The sequence below is a fragment of the Megascapheus bottae genome, chromosome 16 (assembly GCF_031878675.1).
Source record: "Megascapheus bottae isolate mThoBot1 chromosome 16, mThoBot2.hap1, whole genome shotgun sequence".
In the NCBI taxonomy this organism is placed as follows: Eukaryota; Metazoa; Chordata; class Mammalia; order Rodentia; family Geomyidae; genus Megascapheus; species Megascapheus bottae.
Window position 1 is genome coordinate 15632925 of NC_143524.1, and position 19839 is coordinate 15652763.

Sequence of the window (19839 nt, forward strand, 5' to 3'; positions counted from 1 at the left end):
CTACTGGATGAGTAAAATTCATATATCTACTATATTTTCTTGATCCATCTATCTAATGAGGGGCATCTGTGTTAATTCCATATTTTGACTATAATGAATCATGCCACAATTGACTTGGTTTTCTGGTGGCTTTAACTGTATCCTGGTTTGTAATCTTTTGGGTAAATGCCCAGGAGTAAAATTGCTAGACCACAGGGTAGTTCTGTATTTAATTCTTGTGGAACCTCCACACTGATTACTACAGTGTTTGGACAAGTTTGTGTTCTCACCAGCCATGTATTAGGGTTCCGTTTAGGTGAATCCTCCCCACATTTATTATTGTTTGTTTTCTTGATGGTGGCCAACATCTAACGGGGCTGAGGTGGAATCTCAGATGTTTTAATTTGCGATTCCTTTATGAGCATAGTTGTTGAGCATTTTCTTCATATAAATCAGGCCCATAAAAACAAAAAGATCTATGTTTTCCCTTATATGTAGAAATTAGAGCTGTAAACTTATAAGAAAATATGTTTGTTGGTATGCAATTATATATAAAGGTATTAAATGAAATACCATAGATGTAAGGGAGGTCTCAAGTAGTGTAATTCCATAGAAAGGCAATATCAGAGTTCAGCAAAATGAAACACCAAAAAGCATTGAGAGGAGTGGGTTCAGTTCAAGGAGAAAAGGGTAGAAGAATGAATAGTAGAAGAGAGAGAGAATGCAATCAAGAGTCCAATGTATATCCTACAAACATTAAAAAGAGTGAGGGAAAGAGTGGGTTGGGAGGATGGAAGGAGAATGTGACGTTGATCAAGATATACTCATAAACTGCTTTGGTAAATGGCAACTCCTTTATACAGCAACATAAAGATATTATTAAAAAGAAAAGAAAAACTAGATTGGTATGGATACTGTTAGGAAAATGGAAAAGGAATAGTCTGTAGACTTGATTGTCAACAGTCTAGGATTGTTTATTGCCAGCGAGAGGCACAGAACTTCCTGCACGTTTGGAGGTTGTGTCAGAGACTGAATTTGGAGCCAGGTTTATATGGGTCTTAGGGAAACAAAGGAGTAAAAGATAGGCTGTAATTACTTGAGGAGCTAGGGATGAGTACTTTTGGTTAGGTCCAGAATGGAATGCCCTGCCTGGGGTGACAGGAACTTTCCACAAAGCCTAGGCTGGAATAATGTGCCTGTGGACAGCACAGCCAAGCCTGTTTGTGTGCACCTGGTGTCTTACTGAACCTTGGGGAATGAGTCAGGCCTTTGTGTTCCATCTTTAAATACACAAAAATATTGGGCTGAGATGGGAGAGGCAAATGCTTCAGATAAAAATTCCAGCTTTACATGAAATTGGATAAGCTCTCTGTAATGGCAGAGAGCTAAAGGAGTTTATTCCAATTGGTGATACACAAGTATGAAAACATCTAATTCCCCTTGTTCCCCTCCTCCTTCCATTCCTCCTCATTTTTCTTCTTTTGTGTCAGTACTAGGACTGGGATTCAGACTTTTTGCTCAAGGCTCATGGTGTGCCTTGTAAACTACATCTCTAATAAATATATATATATACACACACATATATATTCATATATATGCTAATTTTAGACCAGAGTCTCATGAAATTTTCTTCCAGGTCTGGTCTTGAACCACAGTCTTTTTGTTCTTAGCCTCCATTATAGCTAGAATTACACAAGCGGCCCATTAGTGTCTGCACAGAATGAGAGATTTCTAAACAAAATATAGGATTATTGTGCAGCATACTCAGAGGGCTCTAAGGAGAAAAGAGGCACAAGAGGCTAAAGAGAAACATCTCAATCTAACAATAAAAGAAGTTGACCAGACAAATCACTGTACAGAAAACTTAAAGAAAAAAGCCATTGAATGTGAAAAATGCCTGTTATCAATAGTCTCCAGGAGGATGCAAATTAGACTCCAATGAGGTATAATTTAGTCCCATTGAGAGTGATGAAAAGAAAATGATTAATGATTTCATGGACTGTACCCTGGAACCACAGGCGTTCTCCGAGATGGTGTGCAAATACATGGAATGACTTGGGAAGCAATTGACAACCCCTGCTGAAAGAGTGCCTATCCTATGACTGATGTATAACGTGTTCATTGAAGCATTGCTTGTAATGCAGAAAAAAATTATAGATAACATACATGTCCATCAAAAGAATCAAAGATAAATCAATTTTAGGATATTCCTATAACAGAAACTTTCACACTGATGAAAATTAATGAACTGGAGATAAATGTATTCATATGAATAAATCGCAAAAACTTAAAGCTAAGTAAAGAAAGCTAATTGGCAAAGAATAATTTCATGATAGTTAAGGTCCTCTAAAATGCAGGCATGGAGACAAGATTAAATGTACAAGACATATACCGTGGGGTGGGGCAGACTCTTAGAAATCAGAAAGAGGAAGTGGAAGGTTAACCGCTGGACCAATGTGCAGCTGACACCTCGATGGAGGCACCAGACAGAGTTCAGGAGTCAAAGCCATCCACTTGCAAGGCTGCACTTGTATTAGAAGTTCTTGCTCTCAGTTATTGGCTAGAAGCAGTCTGTTGGAAGCTGGGCGGAAGGCAGGGATGGAACAGGTAGCAGATATGGCAGTTGGGCAGTTATGCTTACTACCGCCTGTCACTAGGAGATGGAAGTCAGCCAAGGTGAGGTTCATATAGGGTCTGGAAGCCATGATACAGACTTTACTACTTATTCATGCTTGGAAAACATATATAGTTACTGTAGAGGTCATGTCTAGTGGGGTTACCGTTATTTAGGTGAGGTAATGAATGAGTGTATTCTTTATGAACCATGTAACCCCTTTCATTGCTCTTCCCAGTTTTTCCCTCCCATCCCCATCCACAAGTTGTATAGCTCATGGTCTGCACAGCTTCTAGTGAATACCAAGGCTGCATTTGCTCTCCTTTTGTCCCCACTTTTCTGTGCTTCCCATTTACCCTCTCAAAGGCAAACTAACATAGGAGATAAAAGGAAAACAACAAGCACAACAACAACTACAAAACCTCTCGTTTCCATTTCTTGGGGTTCATTTTGTAAAACATTATTATGTGACATACACGTAGCTATTGAGCCTCTGTGATCTGCTCTAGGCATAGGCTCCTTTCATCTCACTGTGTAACTGTTGGCTAACTTTTTTTTTTTTACTGCCCACCTGTTTTTATTTTTCATTTATATATAGTTCCTTCTTAGATAAAATTGAGATAACACAAAATTAACCATTTTAACTATAAAAAGTGACATTTAGGATATTTACAATGCTGCACAGCCAACACAGTTATCCTGCCAGTTTCCTAAGTATTTTCATCACCCCAAAAGAAGATACCATGCCTTTTTCTTCTTTTTTCAATTTTTTAAAAGCACTTTATTAAAATGTTTCTCACAAACTAGGAGAGATCTTGTTTGCCAGTAACAGAAAAATCCTATTGTCCATAATAAAAAGCACCCAAGAGAATGTGGTACAGCTCATGCTCTCCAGTTCTCAGAGCTCTGGAGACCACGCAGTCCAGGCAGTCGTGTGGCGGCGCCCAACACACGAGCAGGGCCTCACCAATCCTTCATATCTCCTGCAGTCACACACGTCACTACTCCTGTTCTCTACTTTCTGTTGTATAATTTTATGCATATAAACAAAACCATACAGTATTTTACTATGTGTCTGTCTTCTTCCACACCATAATACTTTGAGGTTCATGTATACTGCAATACATGTCAGCGCTTCATTCCTTTTTATGGACAAATAACATTCCATTGTCTGTATATATCACATTTCAGATATTTGGCTTCTTTCTATCTTTTGGCTATTGTATGGAGCTGCTATGAATATTCATGCAAATTTATTTAAATGCCTGTGTTCTCTTCCTGTCAAAAATATTCATGACTATCTTTGTGACTGTTGTTCTTCATGCACTGTGTGAAGTTATTTCTTTTCTTCTTTTCCCCCTTATGGTTTATCTCATGTTGTTACTGTATCTGACTTTGGTATTTGGTATATTATGTATAAGTTTATTTGTTTATTTGAAATAGGTATTTGTTTATTTGAAATAGGTATTTTTATTAATATATGAATGCTAGTGGTAGTATGTTACAGAGATATCTAATTTCAATAGATCTCGTTTGCAACCAGGAAAGAGAATTTAACTTGACATCTAAGCTTTAGCCAATTTAACTAAGAGAATTGAACCGAGAATCTGAACTCTCACCAATGATGGGTGAGTCATAATAAGGTATCATATGTTGCAGTGGAAATAACAACATAAATCTTTTATTGTTCTTAGTATGTGCCTGGAATTTTTGAATTACTTGTGTAATTTTTCTCTCACTTTTAGAAGCTAAAGTTATTTCCTAATTTTGAACATAAAGATACAAAGAGTTAATAAAAATCAAATAAGCCTCTACCATAGAGATATACCCTCAGCCCTATTTCTTCAACTAGTTTTTGTTTTGTTTATTTTGAAGGTCTTGTTATTATATTTCTTAAATATTTAAGAAACATTCCATGGATGACAGATGCCTTTTACATTTTGAAATGACACACTGTACCTGATTATATTCTTTCCTCTGTATCAGTTTTGTTTGAGAAATTTAACTGTCATTTGCTCCATATGATCTATTCTTTTTTTTTTTACCAGTCTTGGGGCTTGAACTCAGAGCCTGAGCACTGTGCTTGGGTTTTCTCAAGGCTAGAACTCTACCAGTTGAGCCACAGAATCATTTCTAGTTTTTTGTGTGTAAGTGGTACCGAAGACTCAAACCTGGATCTTGGTGCATGCTAGGCAAGCACTCTACCACTAGGCCAAACCCCCATCTGATGTATTCATTATTCATACTTTTAATTCCATTTTTTCTTGTAGAAAATATAAAATTTTCTATAGTTTTAAAAATCCACTTTTAAAGCATCCAGCTTTACAATCCAATGCAGAGTCCCCTCTTTTTCAATTTGGAGGCTTAAACCATTCTTACTTAATTTTATATTTAGTTTGATCATTAATTAATACAGTTAAGCTCAAGTCATTATTGTACTATCAGCTCTTATTTAACCTGTTCTGAATTTGTTCATCTTTTTTAAAAAATCAATTTGTAGCTTTTGTTGATTTACTTGTTTCAGTGTGTATAGAATACATCTTTAATTTATTTCAGTGCATTTTCAAGGACTTATTACACTCTTATATAGTGTAGATGAAACAGACAGAAATTTTACTTCCATTTCGTCCACTCAGATTTTGTGCTATTTGGGTCATACATTTTACTTTTCTGTTTTAATCCCGTAGGATATTATTATTCTTCTTCAATAAAAGATTTAAAATAAGAGAAACTTAATATGTACTCACTTAATAAAACTGTCTCTAGCACTCTTAACACATGTTAAGTCACACTTTTGTTAGAGTTTTCTATTTTTGCCTCAGAACATTTTAAAATCATACATTCATGGTGTGAGTCTATTGGTGATGAATTGTTTTGACTTTTAAATAAAAATGTGTCCTTTTGTTGTTTATGAAAGATTATTTTAAATTTTTCACAAGGAATAAAATAATCAGTTGACAGGAGCTTTTTCCATTTTCCTTTCAGTAATGTACAGTTGATATTTTTCTGTCTAATTATGGGCTACTGTTTCTTGCTTCTTTGTATGCCTGTTGGTTTTTTTTATTGAATGATAGGTGTTGTGGTTTTACATTGTTATGTGCTGAATATTTTTGATTCTTTATTAATATTCTTGAGTTTTGTTGTGAAATGTAGTTAATTGACCTTAAAATAGTATCATCCCATCAAGATTTTCTGCAGTGGGTTTGTTAGCAAGGCTAGGGCAATTTCTATTCCAGAACTAATTCTGCTTCATTATTAAATCAATGCTGTTTTGAATACTTTATCCTATGCCTGGTTAGTTATGGGATTTCTTTTTTCCTTCATGCTCTGCTCTTTGGAGTTGAAAGGGGTTCTTTTGCCTGAACTTGTATAGTTTCCTGTATTAGTTAGGACTCATTTAAAGAATTGCACTGTCTCCAAATTTCTGAAATGTTCTCTGAAAAGGTTTCTCCTTGCTAGTACTCTACTCAGTGAATTCTAGCCTTGTTGACAATTCTGAACTCCTGCCTTTCTCCTTCACTTAGAGAGAATCCTTGTTCTGAAACCTGAAGTCTTTCTCAAGGCAGTAAGCCAGACAACCATAGGTCTTATTTAGTTATTTTATTTATTTTCCTTTTCTCTGTGATGTTCCATGTTCAATATCTGAAAATCTTACTTCAGTTGTTTCTCTTTAGATTCCTTACAGGATTTGAAATCTCACAGGCATTGTGGCCTTCTTATCCCAGTGTCCTCTTCTATTAACCAGTCACTCTGAGTCCAGACTATCTGTGAGGCTCATCTCTGTCTTCACAATGACTAATACAGTACTTGTATTCCAAGGGCAACTTTTTTTGTATTGTGCCTGAATAAATGTATTCTTTTGATAGTTTGTACATTTTATTGCACACAATAACAGGTCTCATTATATCTTCACATACAATGTATTTTGATCATATTTATCACCTCATTACTCTCTCCTCCTTCATCTGCTCCCTCTACTACACTAAAATTGTGACTTTTTTCTTTTTAAAAATTCTTCCCTCTCTTTGGAATTTCTCATAATTACTCAATTTGTTTCTTCATTAAAATCTCCAAGAAAAATTGGATAGAAATAAGTAAAGTTTCGGGTTTAGAAGGATCAGAAGTGTTTAAGATGTAGTCATGATTCAGTCCCAGGTAGCAGCACATGTGCTGGGCATGCAGGTGGAAATATAAGAGTTTGAAAGTTACAGTAGCAGGTATGCTACAGCAATGGGTAGGCTTATTAGTGGAAATTATAGTACAGGTATACTATTAACTCTTACATCTCTGGAAATATATTTGGGAATTACTCTGTAGATAGCCTTTGCGTATGAATACAAATATATCCAGATATCATCTTGCCTTGTGATAGCCTACATATTCCCTCAGGCAGGGACACAACTATGCTTGATTATTGGGGAGAGACAAATTAGTGTTTAGTGAGAGAGAACTCTATTGGGAATTTCTGCTTGCATGTGGATTTAGCAAGGTGTATAGAAGATTGCTTGGGTTGTGGGGAAGTATCTCTGGCTGGTGGTAGATTCATCTGGGAGAAGAATTTCACACAATACAATGTGGTATATGTGTTTGTGTACCTAGTGTGAATGAATAAACCTCTGATGAAAAAACTATTGTTTAAGTTTATTCTGAAGTTTTTGGTGCCAAGAATAAGAATAGCATAGAATAGCATAGAAGTTAAACAAATGAGTCTTTACTTAAGATGGTCTAAGTAGGAATATTGATTCTAAACCTCACCCCACTGGGAAAGTTACTTAACTTTTTTCTTACCTCACTTTTCCTCATCATTTTCTCATGATTAAAATGGAATTAATATGAGCAATTCATCAGGATTTTATGTGATAATAAATATAAGCCACTTATAATAGAACTATGGGAATCATAGGTATCTTACATATTTAGTCATTATTCTTAACACTTGGAGAGGCTGAGAGAGGGGAAATGGAGATTATGTACAGATATCCAAAACGATAGTCACACATAGAGTTTCCCACTTATTCATTTCTTAGTGTGCCTTTAGCAGTACAAGTTGTTAGAGGCAATGTCCTAAAATCATGTAAAAGATTAAGGCTTTCAGAGATGTGGAAATGTTTGGTATGGCTACCTTTGCATTGGAGCCTCAGTTTCCTTTCTTTCTTGACAGGATTACTAAACTTTCCTCTTCGTCTTCCCTCACAAGGTTGTCACAAGATGGAACACTTTATAAATTATGGAGTGCTATGGCTGTCTCATATCCTTTTTGGGAGCAGCTCTGTATAAATTATAAATAAAAAGCACTATGCAAATAGAAGGAATTATTACTGTTGTATATTCTGGATGTGCCATTTTGATATATGCATCCACTTAAAATTGCTGTGTTTGTTGGTGTAGGGGGAAAAAACCTCCAGTGTTGAAGGATTATGTGTGTTATGTGTTGCTTGAGAGAATGAAATACACATATATTGAAAAATGTAATGCCTTGTGACAAGTTGATTGTCTCTTGGAAGGAAAAGGAAAAGAAATGTCTTGAGTTATCCTGAATACCAAATCATCTCACAGAGTCTACTGGAATACCTAAGTAAAACTGACTGAAATCATAGCAGCCATTCATCAGTCCTAAGAGGCGTGACCAAATATGAATATATAATATAGGTTGATTGCAAGATCAGTTCTTCCAATCCAGAATTGTCTTGGAAAGATAATTTCAGGTTTATGTGTAGTTATCATTTTCTCATTAAAAATAGTGATAATGTCATGGTGTACAAGTTTTGACTATGTAAGGACTATATTCTAGCTGTCTCCCTTTCTGACTTAGGTTTAAGAGTTAGAGAGGCCTTAGAGATATTATTTTTTTTTTGATGAGAGCTGGTTTTGTGAGAGGCCTCAATTATTTTATTACTAAATCCCATATTCACATAATCAGTTTATTTTATTATTAAATCCCCTATGTCCAGATTTAGTATATTAAGTCTGTCTTGTTTGGTTCTTACTTAATCCAGGATTTATTTTCCCTCCTGCTTTACGGTAGTAATTTGCAATCTTGCCATTCTGGGCAGTTTTTAGCATTCTCAACAATTGTGCTGTCTCTTCTTATGAATTTGCTGTTCCTCTGCCTGAAACAATCACTCTTGAAGCACAGCCTTCACTTTTCCCCAGTAAGGCTCATACATTCATGAGCAGGAGTCCCACAAGATGGCTGTTACCAGTGAGGTGGATAAGAGCTGAGTCTTAATTTCTTGGTTCTTTTGGGGAATGCCAGCATCTAATAAATCAGATAAAGAAAGGGGATGCTCTCCACATGTCCACAAAATTTTTTCCAAAATGCTAATCAGATTAAGTGTTTTTGTCTCTTCAAGGGAGGATTGTATCAGATACCTAGAGAGTTATACTAATTAAGCTTATCCCTCATAGAATAAACAAACACCAAACAAAAAGCAAAGTAACAAGGAGGAAAGAAGCATTACCTATTTAACACAAATCCATCTGCCAGTATATTTCTCGTGGGAGCATGGCATATTTTTTTTGCCATTTCTAATGGATTTTGTTTTTCTTAAGTCTTGGCTGTGTGATTGGTTTACTAAGGAGTAAACCGTGACACCATCACGTCTTGCAGATATCAAGATTCTAGAAAAGGAAAAGAAAATCTTATAGGCCAGGTTTTTTTTTTTTAAAAAACAAAACAACAAAACCCTTTCTGCAACTCTCTGTGGGTTCTTTTACCATAATAGGAAACTTAAGATCATAATTATATATGTATATGTATACCTATATATGTATATACCTAGGTATACATGTATATATATTTACATATGTACATAATATGAATATATATGTATGCATATATGTATAAATATCTATATATCCATATAAATATACATATGTACCTATACATATATATGTGTATAGGTACACATTTATATATATGAATCATAACTCAAAAAATAAACTTGCTCTGATTTGGTCTTTATTGTGACAACGGAATAAAATTAAGTCATAAAATGGAAAACTGAGTTCTTCTTACAGCTATTTTCTGACCCTGGATGTTTATGGATAGTGTATTGGTGCCCACATTCCTTTACAGTTGTATACTTTTGTTTATTGATAGTGTAGATGATTCACAGAGATAGGAACCTCTATTTGTATACTTCAGTGTCTACTCTATGTACTATCCATGGGTTCAGAAAGTCTTTTGACAAAATGGTAGAACAATCATAATTTATTTTCCAGTATGTTGGATTTCTTCCTTTTCTTCTCTTTCTTTCAGTTGCTTAGATGTCTCACTCAGGTGAGGTCACATGATATACACAAACATTAATACTTCCTGGTTGCTCTCAGGATGTGGCCAATGAGAAGATATCAAAATATATCTTATTACTTACTAAGAGGTCATCTAGGGTTAGCTATGTCTGTAACTCAAGGTCATTCCTTTTTATTTTTTTTGCCAGTCCTGGGCTTGAACTCAAGGCCTGAGCACTGTCCTTGGGTTTCTGAAGGCTAGAGTTCTACTACTTGAGCCACAGCACCACTTCTGGTGGTTTTTTTTTTTTTTCTATGTGTGTGGTACTGAGGAATTGAACCTTGGGTCTTCGTGCATGCTAGATAAGCACTCTACCACTAGGCCAAACTCCTGGCCCAAGATCTTTGCTTTTCTTAAGGTATCCTGATCTTCCTGAGTCACATTCTGAATTATTTAAATGCCCTTTCCTATTTTGAATACTTTTGGCTAAGAAGGAATCATAACTCTCTGGCTTCAGGTTCCTCTCCTCTCCCTATGGTTCACTACTATCTTCGTAATTAGTTCCTATGTAAATCCCCACTTCCTAATACAAGTGTTTTATCTATTTCTGCTTGGAATATCAAAGGGGATACTTTTATGCAAGATAACAAAATTATGAAAAAATATATTCATGCCAGAATAGTTTTCTCCTGATTTGATTTTTTCTGTGGTTTCATAACCAGCTCATGAGATTGGAAAGTCAGGTGACATTATCCCCATTGTGTGGAGAGAATCAGCAGTGGGATAAGACAATTTATATCCAGGGTCACATAACAAATAGTTACCTTTGAGTCTATGCTTTTGGATTCCAATTGATGTGTATGTGTTGATTTTATCTTCTTTTATATGAAAATGAACTAACTTGATTAGAGCCATTCTATTTTGCTTTTTCTCATTTTTCTCTAAACCAATAGATAGTTCTTACAGGAATAGATAAAAAACAGAACTAGGAACAACAGGCTTGTGCTATTACCTAGAGATTAGAGAGGGGAAAAAAACGTGTTAACAAATAACGTAATTTAGCTTTTGCATATGAATAATTACCTTTGATAAATTGCAAAAAATGAGGAAAATTTATTATGAACATGTTTGCACACCTTAGATCAACAAACAGTTCAGTATGATTTATGTAGTTGGGATAGGCTAAAACCTCACTAGTATAATAGCTGAGTCATTTGTCTTTGCAAGTATCTTGTTATTGGCAATCAATAACACACTGAGATGACTGATGGCTTTGTTTCCTTGCGGTACCTCGGCTGGTCTAAATTATTTATTTGACATATTGCCTCCCAGCAGATATAAGGAAAGCAATGATAATATGTTTGCATTGCTTAGATCTATATCAGAGGAGGGGAAAATGGGCGTATTCTTCTCTTAACCCTGATCTGTGCACATTATATAGGCAAGGATATGTTTTGTACAATTGTTCTATCCTTAGCTACTTAGGTGGAAATGAATGAGGAAATGATGTTTATGAAGTGCTAGTCGGGTTTTCAAAGTGCTAAGTTAACATGGCCTCAACTTCATTATTATTAGGAATACTATTCCCAGGCACACATCCTTTCTCCTCCCAGCCACTATGAATGTATGTGGGCTCAAGAGATCCCACAGGCTGCTGTGAGTTATCTGCTAGGATGAGTTTCTTTCCCAATAGACAAGAAGAGCTTTGAAGACACAGACTTGGGGTCATTTATCTTGGGAATTCTAATGTCTGGCACAGAGTCTGACTTACAATAGTCATTCACTTAGTAAGTATAGGTGACTGAAAGACAGAAACAAATGAATCAGGCAAAAAAAAAACCCAAATAGCATTTCTCTATGTTTTCAAGTTATTAACAGAAGCAGGCAAGAATGTTCATGAAAGAAGGAGAAGGGGAAAAAAGAAGAAAGGGATAGCTACAGGAGGTATGACTGTCTAGGAGATGCAGGGACATTCATTAAGGCAGGAGGTGAATAGAATTGGAGTGGTATGGCCTTAGGTAGTTGTAGGACTCCACACACCTCTTCCTTTGGGACTCTCTGAATTAAGTGTGGCCATGCGGCTTGCTTTGGCCAATGTCAGTGATGTCAATGTGATGCTTCTCTTTTCCAGGAGGAAGTTTTATAAATCAGTACAGGGTTTTCTACTCCAATTCCCCACTTCCTTGGCAACTGGGGACATTAAGAAGAGAAGGCTGTATAAGCCTGGGCTTCTAGACCAGGGCCTTTCTGCTGATTTGTGAAAGCTGCACCACCCATAGAGAAACCCTATCTTTATTCTGATTTTCCTTCTCAATTTCTTCCTTCTTCATTTTAATTGATGTAATAGTGACACCATATTTGTGAGGCACAGTATAACAACTTGGCACATGTTTATAATATGCAGTGATCATATCATCATATCAGGATAATTAGTATTTCCTTCTCTTTAAACATTTAGCATATCTTTTGGTGAAGCTTTCAGAAAATACAATTCCATGGGGCCGGGAGTTTGGCCTAGTGGTGGAGTGCTTGCCTAGCATGCATGAAGACCCGGGTTCAATTCTTTGGTACCACATACGTAGAAAAAAGCCGGAAGTGGTGCTGAGGCTCAAGTGGTAGAGCTCTAGCCTTGAGAAAGTCCAAGGACAGTGCTCAGGCCCTGAGCTCAAGCCCAGGACTGGCAAAAAAAAAAAAAGAAAATACAATTCCAGGCATGGTAACACTATGGAGGGGGAGGCAGGGGATTAGTATATATACATATATATGTGTGTGTATACATATATACACACATGTACATGTACATGCATGTACATATATACATATGTATATATACTTACATATTTCTAATATATATGCATATATTGTGTGTGTATTCACATATATATTTCTTTCTTGTTGTATGTAAGCTGTAATTATTCTTTTTGCTATGGAACACTAGAGTTAATTCTTTATAGAGCACTATTGGCCCCTGTTATCCAGCTCTTTCCATTCTCCCTTCTTATTTTTCCACCTATCCTTTTATACTCACTAGTCTTTTCTTTCTAATAAAGTGAACTCCTTTAAGGACCCTCGGTATTTTAAAGGTGAATCTATTCTTGAAAATTATGCTCAAACTTTTCAGTGCACATAGTATGGTGTTTCCTTGTCCATTTGTTTAGGGGGGGAGGGGGCGGGTGTCAGCATTGCAACCAGATAGAAGTTTCTGGAACCCAGTTGAACTGATTAGGGAAAACATTAGTGGTTACATTGCTTTCCTCCCTTGGTAGGATAACCTTGGGCTTCGAATTACAGTGATTGAATGTGAATGAGATCTGGGACTTTTTATTTTTATTTACTTTTCCTGTTCAAATGAAATGAATATGCATTGTACCAGGAAGGCAGACAGGGCTATTACCAGTGCAGCTGAGAGCAATTAGTTCTTATTTGCTTAACACCGTTTCTTAATGTGCAATTGTAAAACTTTTCACAGGATGTTTTAAATGTAATCAATTTTTCATTGCTGTTCCTAATAATTCAAAGAGCCTGACATTTGCAATCAAGCCAACTGTGGTCGATACCCATTTTCTCTTAGTTAAATAGGAATTTAACTCAAGGACAGAAGTGGTGGCTACTGGAATGGATTCAGGGTATTATTATTTTGTGAGAGCTTGCACCCAAATTTAGGGGGTTTGTGGAAGAGACTGGTGTTAGTACCAGCTGAACAGGGATCTGGTGTTGGTCCCCTCAGAATTTCCAAGCTGGCCCTACTAACCGCTTTTCGGTGAAACAGTTTCCTCCTTAGTAAAATGAGTTTCTTTCATTGGGTTGTGCTAGGATAAAATGAAATAATGAATTGTGAATCAAGACACATTTTGTAGTACATAATAATTCAACCCCAACCAAAGTTAGAAGGGAATTCAGGGGTTCCCATTGGAAGCACCTGTGTCCTTAAGTGATGTCATGATACTGTACTCTTTGTATCTTTGTGCATTGGCATCATTTTTTTGTTTTTAGGAGCAGATTCTAAAGAAAGGACAATAGGTTGAGAGCCATAAAGAAAAATAAGAGTATTTCAGGGTTGGTTTGGGGGAGAATAGATGCAGAAAAGAATAAGCACATGAAGTAGCTCCTCCGCTTTTTCTCTTTTAAAATTTCTCTTTTATATTGAGCTGTGGTTTGAATGCAGAGCCTAGGGCTTGCTGGGCTTGTTTGCTTGGCTGCCCCTCCTCCCACCCCCTAGCCTAGAATTTTGCTAGTTCTTTTGGGTTTGGAGAATTCTGCCTGGCTTTCAATTGCTATCATCTGTATTTGAGTCTCCTGAGTAGCTAGGATTATGGGTGTGATCCAGTAGTATCTGGCTCTGATTCCTTTTTCTACAGCTCTCATAGGCTTTTCTTCTCACTGCTTTTTAAACACATCTTTTCATCATATTCTACGACAGCAATGGGCAGCTCCTAGCCAGCAAGAGGTGGTAACTGGTTGGCTGCCCGTGTTTGTAAAGTGAAATTTTATTGGAATGTAACCACTGCACTTGTTCGTTTATGTGCTGTCTATGACTGCTTCTGTGGTCACAGAGTTTCTTCGATAGTTGTACTAGAGACTGTGTAGCCATGAAGGTGAGGGACTGACTGTCAAGCTACTCATAGAGAAAGCTTTCTGACATTTTCTTTTCACTTTTTAAAAGTTATCTTTAAGCAGTTTGAAGGAAGGGGACTCACTTCAACATGTGTCACCCTTTTCAATGTTCTCCCTCATCGCTTCCAATCCCAACCATCTCAAATTCCCTGGTTCCATTTGCACACATTTACATTGCATATTATGACTATACTAACCTACCCTTCTTTCCATTCACCTGCTCCTTTCCCTCAAACTCCCCTCCTCTCACTGGCATATACCACATTTTAGACAATATAACTGGCATTTAAACAATATGACCCATCTATACCGTATTTTAGATAATATGACTCTCTACATATATATGTATATAATCTCTCTCTACAGTATACATTTATATAGATAGATGATAGATAAGTAGGATATACAGATAGATAGATAGATAGATAGATAGATAGATAGATAGATCTATAGATATATAGCTAGATAGGATATATATTTTCTTATATATATATATGCTTAAGACTATTAGTTTTCAAAATGGCTTGTTTACCAGGTGGTTGGCAAGGTTACTCACTACGAAAACAAGGAAATTATATATATATATATATATATATATATATATATCCACTTGTATTCTTACTCACGTTGTCTAAAATGTCTAAACATCATTTGATAAAAGGAAGTTACATCTATGCACATGTGTATAGGTGTGTGTTTATGGACAGTTTCAAAGTACAGTGGCTTGACTTGACTTTCGGCTTTACTTGGTGAATCTTACCCTTTCTAGGTCCAGTGATTGTAGTACTGTCTTCTCAAGCCAGGCAGCACAGCAAGCTGCAGCTCCCAAGGAGCCAGTGAATCATGAGCTGGACCACTGAGACTCTGCACTGTGCTGTGCTGCTGAGTTATCTTTGGCAGCTTAGGTGTGCTAAGTGTACTTTACAACTTATGTTTAGCTTGGGATAGATAGGTTTACAAGTATGTATATCAAGGGTCTATCTCTATATCAGTTCGATCCCTTACCTATTTAGGTAGTATCTCTTTATGTACCATATATCATTCATCATTAATTATCCAATCTATCTTATCTATCTATCTATCTATCTATCAATCTATCTATCTATCTATCTATCTATCTATCTATCTATCTATCTATCATTTATCCATATAAATGCATGCAGAGGAGGCAAGGAAGACAGAGGCAGACACAGAGAGACAGAGACAAAAGCAGAGTGAAACTAACAATTGTATACAGATTATTATATGTGCCCTGCAGATTTATGTACTGCTAAATCTACAACTGTCAGGTCTACAACTGTTATGTTATGCATCATGATAAAGTTTTGTGAAGACGTCACTTTAGAAGAATGTACCTTATACTTAAGTCATTCTGTCCCCTTGTAACACAACTCTTGAGGTATTTCTGCTCCTATGTAGATCTGAATCTCTTATTATGAACAAAGATTTATATTATACATAAATGTTCATTTAAAGAAAGATGTAAAATATGATAAAAATTCAACAGAAGAAAAGAATAAGGAAAACTTGCTGGGACTCTGAAGCAAGACACATTGTTAGAAACTTCAAAAAGAATAAGCAATCAAATCTGCCTTATTTCTGAATTTTAAAAGAGAATGGAATTTCTCTTCATCATTTGTCTTGCTCAGGATTTGAACAAATACAGGATTTCTGGGAGCAATTATTGACTTTTTGGTATTTATAGAAAAATGACACATGTTCTGCCAAAAGTGAGGTGAATTCTATAAATTTGAAGTCCTGGTGAATCTGCTACCAGAATGATGTGTAAAATATGCTAATGTTGATGAATAAGAAACAGACATGTAAATGAGGTACTGAAGGGAAACAGTAAGTAGACTCTACAAGCAACAGGAACAACTTCAGCTTGATTCTGCTGGGACAGGAGGGGCTGAACCTAGAAACCTTTTTGGCTTCCTCAGGTCGATGTACCCACAGACCAAGAAGCTGCCATTGGCCACAAAGAAGGTGTGTGCGTGGAAGGGAGGTGTTCATGGCATTCTGGCAATCTGGTAACTTTTGCTGTAGAATTTTCAGCATGGATATGTTGGATTTCTCCCTCATGTTAAAAACATAGGAAGGAGGCCGGGAGCTTAGCCTAGTGGTAGAGTGCGTGCCTAGCATACACAAAGACCTGGGTTCAATTCCTCGGTCCACAAACATAGAAAAAAGCCAGAAGTGGTGCTGTGGCTCAAGTGGTAGAGCTCTAGCCTTAAGAAAAAGTCCAGGGACAGTGCTCAGGCCCTGAGTTCAAGCCCCACAACTGGCAAAAATAAAACCATAGGGAGGAAGGGTGAGAAAAGCTAGTCATCCTTATGAATGACTATTATGTAAAAGTTGGACTATATCACTTGAGGACAGGGATGCAAAAATGGAAGAGAAAGATAGAAAAGGTAACATTGGTCAAGATACATTGTACTCATAATATGACTTATGAAATTGTATATTTTATATAATATATTGTACACAACTATACACATGTATACATACATAAATGCATATATGATATATAGTACAACACACACACACCTCCCTACACACAGGTAAGTTGTGCTCAGTGACTCATGTGAGAAACCCTATCTATTCAGAAGGCAGAGATTCGAAACATGGTGTGTGGAGGACAATCTGGGCCATGTCAGTACCGTTACTGGGAATGGTGGCCATGTCATCTCAGCTATATGAGCAGAGTAAGTTGGAGGCTCATGAGGGTGGACAGAGGCAGTGACACTAGACTCTACATGTATATGTGTATATGTGTGTCTGCACATGTATGCTTCATAAACATGTATACACAAAAAAACGGTGTATGCATCTGAGGAAGTATCTTGCTGTGTTATTGCTATATGGTAAAGGTTTTAAAGAAATGTAGATTGCCTCAGGAGTTGGGAGAAAAGATGGATATACTAAATTTTCACTCTTAAGATGAGAAGTTTCTGGAGCCTCTTAAGGTATATTACATTGACTCTGACCAAGTCTGGTGTAGGTGTTACCCTTAAGACTTCTCACTAGACAAGAAGAAAGACTGGACAAGTAAAGTGGATCTTGTACTGATTATACTGAAAGGACTGGAAAAAAACAAAAAGTTTGTCCTTGAGGAAATGATATTCCAGGCACTTTGCTATCACGGGCCATTTTCCTTTAGCAAAGCTATACCCTGGATCATTAGCCTACTAAAGTCTTGTGGTACTGTAAATCAGAGTCAGGTTGGTCAGGCTTGACCCAAAAGTGCTAGTAGGTCTGCTTAGAGGCAGTAGCCCTGGAAGAGCACCCAGGTTTGATGCCTCTTCCTCAAACAATAGTGGTATAGGATATAACCTGGAATCTGAGTAAATGGTTTGCTTGTTTCTGCAGACAAAATCCTGTGCATCAACCTCAGATCTGATCACTGACATAATGATGATTTAAAATCCAGTATCTTTAGCTTCTTGACCTATTCATCCTTAACCAATATACTAGCTTTATAACTAGTCATATGCATAATTTTCTTACAACAAAGTGTGATCCTTAGTATGGAGTACTTACTGGATGAGTAGATTTCCAGGATTCAGAATAACTTCCAGCTATACATGTTTGGTAAATGATTTCTTTTATTTGACAGCATATCACAATTTCTCTCTTTATACCTCATGTGGCTAGACTTAAAAGTGTATTTTTTCTAAGAGTACCTTTCCTTATGATCAGTTTGTGAAAAGCAGTGTTCTGGAGATCAGACTAGAAGAATCAGCCTCTATTATATCTTGCTAAAAGCTCTGAGAAGTCCTTTGGGAAAGCATCTGGCGTTGCCTCTCTAAATTATGCTTTTTCAAATATACCGGACAAAAGAATTTCTAATGTAAGCATGGTATCTATTATATTATTGGCAAAATTAGATTTTAATGTACTATAGAAATTTCTGCCTTATGTGACAATATTTATAATTACCAGATAACTGATGGTCAAATAGTTCTTATGTTTATTGACTCTTTTGTTGTTCTTAGGTAGTTTTCAACCTTTGGCACCTAAGAACAGACAAATGATATGCTGAAAAATTGAAGCAAATTCTATGCTTAAAAATGAAAACTCGTCAACTGGGCATGGAAGCTCACACCTGTAATCCTGGCTTCTCAGGAGGCTGAGATCTGAGGATCAAGGTTCAAAGCCAGCCCAGGCACCAAAGAACCCAAGACTCTTATCTCCAATTAACCACTAGAAAATTGGCTTGTGGCTCCAGGGGTAGGGCGGTAGCCTTGAGCTGAAGAGATCAGGGACAATGCCCAGGCCCAGAGTTCAAGCCCCATGACCAAAACAAAGAAAGAAGGAAAGAAAAAACAAAACAACAACAATAACAAAACCAGAAAACCAAAAAATAATTCATATTAAACATTCATGGAAAAATGCCCAAGAGTTGATGAGAGTGATAAATGGTATGGTATTCAGATAATAAGGATGAATGAAATACAGACCACAGAATGTGGGAATTTTGTTCTCTCTGATACACTAGACCAGGCTTATGGCTGGCTGGGGCACTTGTTGGATAAAGTAAGGCAGTAAAATGCCACTGACCCAAAAGAGTTAATGGTCTCAACAAATAACAGATGACAAGGAAGAATGAGTTCGTGGTTATCCACAAAGATGTGCCTGCCCCATAAAGCTGTTGCATAGACCTGTGAGATGCTCTTGAAATAGCTCCTCACATGGAACAAGTGCTCCAACTTGCTATTTTTTTGCTACTGTGGTTTTATGCTTGCTACTATGTGAAGTGGGAGGCAGTCACAATGACTAAGACTCCTCACCTGCTCTTAAGCTCTCAGATTAAGATGAGTGTACCACAACAACTAAAGGTGAGAAATAGGACCATGGAAGAATGTAGGAAAGGGGTTGCACGATGCTTACCAGAGAGTGATTCCCAGGATCAAAGAGATGTGGGTTCAGATTTTGGCTCTGCTACTTGCAGGAGCTGAGGTAAATGACCACATCCAGGCCTTCTTTAATTATGTGAAAAGTGGGATCATATTGTAGTAATGATTAAAAACACTAGCTATTATTCTTATCACTGTTATTCATGATCATCATTGTTATTATTAAACTAGCACAGAGGGAAGTAGAGGCAGAGCTTTGTGGAGGAGACACCGTCAGATGTGGTCTACCCACTTACTCTGGGGAGGCCTTTCTAGCAGGTGCCTTTCTAGCTGGATGCTGACTGCATGGAGGGCAGAACTCAATGAAAACTCAGCTTGGTGACTGAATGAGGGGTTGGTAAGTCCTCCTCTTTCCCTTTGTGAGGAGACTCACTTAGAGCAGGGCTTGTACGAGTACTTGCTTCTGGCTTAGAAGGTTGACAGGAAGGAGTGAGGGATTTTTTTCTGCTTTCTTTGAATGGAGCTGCCATAAAAAGATCACT

The 19839-nt window shown here is 36.9% G+C and overlaps 1 long non-coding RNA gene across 1 annotated transcript in view; it reads left to right on the forward strand.

Annotated features, from left to right (window-relative positions):
* Positions 1-2569: 2569 nt before the first annotated feature.
* LOC150052943 (uncharacterized) overlaps positions 2570-19839 on the forward strand; it is a 626716-nt gene continuing 609446 nt past the window's right edge. The window contains exon 1 of the long non-coding RNA XR_016538137.1: positions 2570-2655. This is a non-coding gene — a long non-coding RNA (uncharacterized LOC150052943). The remainder of the gene's footprint in view (positions 2656-19839) is intronic.